The sequence below is a fragment of the Panicum virgatum genome, chromosome 9K (assembly GCF_016808335.1).
Source record: "Panicum virgatum strain AP13 chromosome 9K, P.virgatum_v5, whole genome shotgun sequence".
Taxonomy (NCBI): Eukaryota; Viridiplantae; Streptophyta; class Magnoliopsida; order Poales; family Poaceae; genus Panicum; species Panicum virgatum.
In genome coordinates, this window is record NC_053144.1 from 20131443 (window position 1) to 20137016 (window position 5574).

The 5574-nt window shown below is 52.0% G+C and overlaps 1 long non-coding RNA gene across 1 annotated transcript; it reads right to left on the reverse strand.

Moving 5' to 3' along the window:
* Positions 1 to 992: 992 nt before the first annotated feature.
* On the reverse strand, positions 993 to 1790 carry LOC120650656. Its single transcript, XR_005665752.1, has 3 exons — positions 1643 to 1790; positions 1313 to 1453; positions 993 to 1234 (listed from the first exon to the last, which is right to left on the reverse strand). It is a non-coding gene; the product is annotated as an uncharacterized LOC120650656 (long non-coding RNA).
* Between the last annotated feature and the right edge of the window lie 3784 nt (positions 1791 to 5574).

Below are 5574 nucleotides of genomic sequence, written 5' to 3' on the forward strand. Positions count from 1 at the left end.
ACGTCAAACTTTCAAACAAAAAATACTCCCTGAATACTCCACTGATTCAAACAAGATTTGGACCATAGATGCACGGCCACAAGATCTAATAGATCCAGGAAAAAGATCATGAAACAATCAAAAAACCACTGTGAATCGAGTGAAATTCCGAACGACTGTTCTAGGAACGCGATTTGGGGAAAACTCAAAATCCGAGTCGATTTGCAAGAGATTCGAGTGGAGATTAAATCAAAGATGCACACAAGAATCCTAGCAACAAAATCCCTCAAACAAGTTTATGAATCCACACTGAAATCGCCAGCTTCAGCGAGCCCAGCGCCGCCACGCACTCACCGGCGACCGGGCAAGCTCAAAGCGGGGTCGCACGTGCCTACCCACCCGCCGCCGCTGAAGCTCTGCACAGGTCGGGCCCCCTCCCTCCTGCAGGTGGCCGCAGGGGCAAGGCCAGCGATGGGCAGGGGGCTTCTCCACGGAGTTCAAGAGAGAGCTGAGAGAGAGAGTTTAGGTGAGTGGGGACAGATATTTCGAGAGAGAGCTGCGAGAGGTGAGAAGATAAAGACTAGCTCTCACAAGGTGCGTGGGCTCGTTCCAAATTTTTAATGCGCGCCGACTGCGTTTAAGTTTTGTAGGGGCAGCCAGGGGCGTTTAAGTGTTGACGTTTAGTGCCGGCTAGAAACACCAGCCGGCACTAATTTGCCCGTGCCAAGTTAGTGCCGGTTGGGCTTCCCAGCCGGCACTAACATGTCTTCTGACCGTTGTGGCTGCTGTGTTGACCGTTGGGGGATGGCACGTTAGTGCCGGTTGGGATGTCTAGCCGGCACTAACGTGCTTGCCGGGTTCTGTTCAGGCACGTTAGTGCCGACTCCTTGTTGACCGGCACTAACGTGCTGGTACTAATGTGGCTTTCTCCAGTAGTGTACAACGCAGTCAACTATCATCAAAATCATCCGTTGGTGTTCCATTGCTCACAATCTCATTGTCCAATGGCGTCATTTTCTGTATTTGTTTGGTTCAGCAAGGATGTCACACCTACAGTAAAGACATTTGAGTCAGCGGCTTCTTATCCTGACATATTTGCAAGTTTATTGGAAGGACAAGGTACCTGGTGGTTTGATACTATTGTTAGTAACTGCACTCTCGGCATTTTTTTTAAATGGCAGGCTTTCCTCCTCTTACTATTAAGCTCTGTTTTTTTTTCTGCTAGCAAGCTTGCATATATACACAGTGGTAACACCTATAACCATGGACGATGTTTATATACACAGCAAGACTAACCAAACAATTATAAAAATAATTCTTGACAAAATAGTACCATGGTTGTTCTCTTGGATATTAGATCCTTCACGATTTGGTCACTTACAATGGTTGCAAGTGTTTGTGATGTCTCCAAGTGGGTGACGACCATCCATTGCAGGGGACCTACTATGTAATGAAAACATATCGATGCAATGATCTGCACAACAAAAACTAAATGAATGATACTACTATAGTAGTCCTCTACCATAGAGCATTGCAGTGAATCATAAATAACACGTGCACTTGCATCAAGGTTCATGATTGCTTACAAAGCGAATTGAATCAAGAATAGAACAAGAAGAGGGGAGCATCATAAAGAGGGAAACCGATGGAGAAAGAGCATAACCTTGAGTATGTTGGGGGCTCGGTCCTTCTTTTGCTGGACTCACCATGTCGGGTGGCGTGGTTGACCAGATCGCCGAGACAGCGGCAATCAGTGGTGATGCGATCGGCAAGAGATCGGGACCCCAGACCGCACGTCATCTCCACCAAGGTTTTTACACCTAGGCGATAAGGCGTGAGGTGAGGCGACGCCTTATTTATTTGTAAAACACGTTTATTTACTTTTAAAACACATACATTTACCTGTAAAAGAAAAGAAAAAATAGAGGACCACTGGGCCTAGAGGTGGAAAACAGGCCCATCAAAGCCCAACCCAATTAACCCATCCCCCACTCCCCCTCCACCTTATCGCCAACCCTAACAAGCCGCCTCTGCCTCTCCTCCCATCCCCACATCTCGCCGCCTCTGCTGCCTTTCCTCCGATCCCGCCTCTCTGCGCCTCCTCCTCCGACCGCGTCGCCGCCGCCGCTGCTTGCCCACCGCCCTTCTCCTCCTCCTCCTCCGCCGCCCTCCTCCGCCTCCGCCTCTACCGCCGCCAGCCCCTACCTCCGCACGATGCAAGACCAGAGGAGGAGGAGGAGGAAGGATAGGAGGTGGAGGCGCGGCTCCGTCCCCTGGCAGGGCGGCACTGGAACCGGCGGCAAGGCGAGGTATGGCAAGGCGTCGCCGACGCCCAAACTTTTTTACCGCTCGGACGCCTAGGCGACGCCTAGGCAATGCCTTAAAATCCTTGATCTCCACAATGTGTTGCTGGACTGCTGGAGGGGATCCTCTCTGTCTGGGGCAGCAGGCCGCCCTCGCCGGGCCATCGAGAAACTGTAGTCAGTCGTCACCATGCCGTGCTGCGCGATGGAATCCTCGTCGTAAGCAAGTCAACATATGCCAGTATCATCTTCTCCTCCGTGTTTTATATTACTTAATTAATAGTACAATACCTACTGACTAATTGCAATATGATGTAAAAAATGCCAACGGACCATGTGTTATCGCCATAAATTAACAGGGTTAATTAATGGGCCGCAAGCGAGTTGGGCTTGAAGCAAGAATTAAAGAAGGCTTGAGAATCGGCTCCTGCGTGACTATTTGGGCCGTGCAGGCCATGAATCTTTAGATTTAGTTTAGTTTGGATTAAAGATAGAGTCTGATTTGGACGCGTTAGGTTTAGATTGTTTCCCAAGTCTCCGGACTATAAATATGTACCTTATGATATTCGTAACGAAGAGAACATCATCACGTTTTGCAACAACACTTTGGCGCAACGCCGCCCCTAATTCTAGGGTTTCATCCAAGTAAGCGTCATGCTGCCCTGATCGTCTTCTTGCGATCAGGGCAGCATTGTTCTTACCTTTACCTTGGTATTACTCGTACTGAAGTATTTTTTATGGCGAGTAATGCTAATTATCTTGATGTTCGTAGCATGATTTTTAGTAAATCTATCATGCTCTTGTTGTTTACCATCTACGAATATCATGTTTTCTCTATGCGTTCATGCTTTGATCTTAAGCTAATTCTCGTTGCAAAGGATTAGTTGCGTAGAGATAACACCTTGCTTCTTTTCTATCTAGTAGATCCAATCTGTTATGGTTTGTTCTTATTTTATAAGGATTAGCTCAATATCCACTAGGTTAGGCCTTGCAAACGGATTAGATATTCCGGTGATGTAATAGATGCTTTGTTCTAGCCTTGATAGGGATTGTTCCGGAAATCGGCTCTTGCTAGTTCTTAGGCCTCTGTTTTTTTGTTATGGTTTAGTTATCTGTTATACTCGCTAGGCCTAGTTACATGTAGGATGTTCCGATCTAGCGAAGCTATTACTATCGTGGGTTGGATTAGCTAGATTCAATTGAAGCAAGTTACGTGTGGGACACTCATCAACAACAACGCCCGCCGCAGAGATAACTGGACCTCAAGATCAAGCGCCCGTTCCGCCGGTCACCAAACTTGTCACGTATGAAGAGCTGACTCCAGAACACAAGCAAAAAATATGATGAGGTCAAAGCTCAGTTCGAAACCGATCTCATCGGTTCTTTCGAGAGGACCCGCAACCACGGCATCAGGTGGAAGGGGTTCTCACCCGAGGGCGCTCTCGACAACGTTGACCTGTCCGTGCCGTCAGAGGAGCGCACCAGGGCCCTACGCCAGGAGATGAATTATATGGTGGCTCACACGCTTCATCGGCACTCAGAAAGCCTGGTGAACGAGCTCGAGCGCGTGGCACATCGCGTTGTCCAGGAGGTGATCAAGAACCAGTACTCCCCATCGGGACCAGTCCTGGGGAGCCACAGAGGGGAAGCTGCATTGCAATTTAGGCCGCCAGTATCATACTCGCTCACGGCAGCAGGACCGCAGAGTTCGCCGATCTACGTCGTCTACAAGATCGGCGGTGACCCCGGGGAGGGACAGTTCCTGAGCGAGCCGCCCAAGGAGATCCCGCACGGCTACACGTGCGTGTACATACCTGACAATATCAACCCAACACGTGCGGGACAGCTGGTGAGTACAGGGGCCTCAGGGGCAGATGCGCCTCTCTATTTTTTTTGGTTGCGTGCCTGTGATGATTGAGTATGGAGGGAGGAACAGTAGAGTACCAGGAAAATTGTTTTGCAGCGGTGGAGAGGGTAGAGGGCAGTGCCATCGACGAGCTCCATTCCTGAGCGTTCATTCAGACAGACAGAGATTGGAATCAGATGTAGCTAGGGGAGCCACCGGCCAGGGGATCAGGTGGCCGCCGCCGGACACGCGTGCACCTGGGAGGAGGAGGAGGCCGGAGGGGGCAGTCGCCGCCGACGCCACCAAGGGGCGTCGCCGGCCAAACCCTAGCCCTGACCTGGAGGAATGCGCGACGGGGAAGGGGTCTCGACGGCGGGGGATTCACCGCGCCTGTCCGGGGTCCGTCGCCACGCCCCTCTTCTGCCGCCGGTGATGGGGAGGCCGTCGCGGACGCCAAAGCCTCGCCGGAGGAGGCCGTTCAGCGATACGCCGAGAAGGAGGCCCTGTTGGCCGCCGGTCCTCCACCGCTGCCCAGATCCGCGGACCCTGCGCCGCCCGGAGCAGGGGACGGGCCTCGCCATGGGCCGCCGCGTGCCGTGTCTCCGCCTCGCCATCCCCCCCCCCGCCCCGCCATGGCCGCCGCCGCGCGCCGGTCCTGTCATCGCTCCGCGCAGGGGACCGAGCAGGGAGGGAGGAGGGGTGTGCGGTGGGGGATGAGGAGCGAGGAGCGAGGAGGTCCGGCGCAACGAGGCAGGGTCGCAGGGAAGAGGGGAAGGAAGGGGATCGACGCCGCGGTGGGAGGGGAGGGATCAAGGAGAACTCGACACTGCAATCACAGAAGCTGCCGGACCAATAGGATGGTGGGTACGCATGGATGGGTAGAGAAGCCCGCGGTGAAAAAAAAACGGAGTGGGGGCGCGCCCTCGCGAACAGGGAGGGCGCGACGATTTCAGTCTGCCATCCTCTCCTGTCAAACATTTGGTGCTTCCAGGTGGGTCCAAAAGTGAGGTTTGTGAGGTGGGTATGGGGGCTAGTCTTAGTGAGAAAGGTTCCAATTTCTATGAATCCTTATAGTATAGAAACGGAGGGAGTACATCTGTGTTTCTTCGAAGCAGCATGGACAATTTCCTTGTGATCTCAATACATTTTCACGAAAAATTTCTAAAAGTTACGGAGTAGTACCATCCGTATTGGACATCTGAGATTACCATCACTACCATAAATAACTTCTTCAAAGAAGGCATGGTATAGGCCTATAGGAGCTTTAGATAACACAATACCCATAGATTAGATTAGTCCCAATTGCCAAGCCGCTGAAGGAATCACCAAATACCGGGCCCATTCCCGGATACTGACCGGGGCGGCGGGGCCTCCCTTCCCGGTACGTGACGTGGGGAGATTGCGAGTGCAAGGAGCGTTTGCTTTGGAGCCCGACAAGGCAAAGGG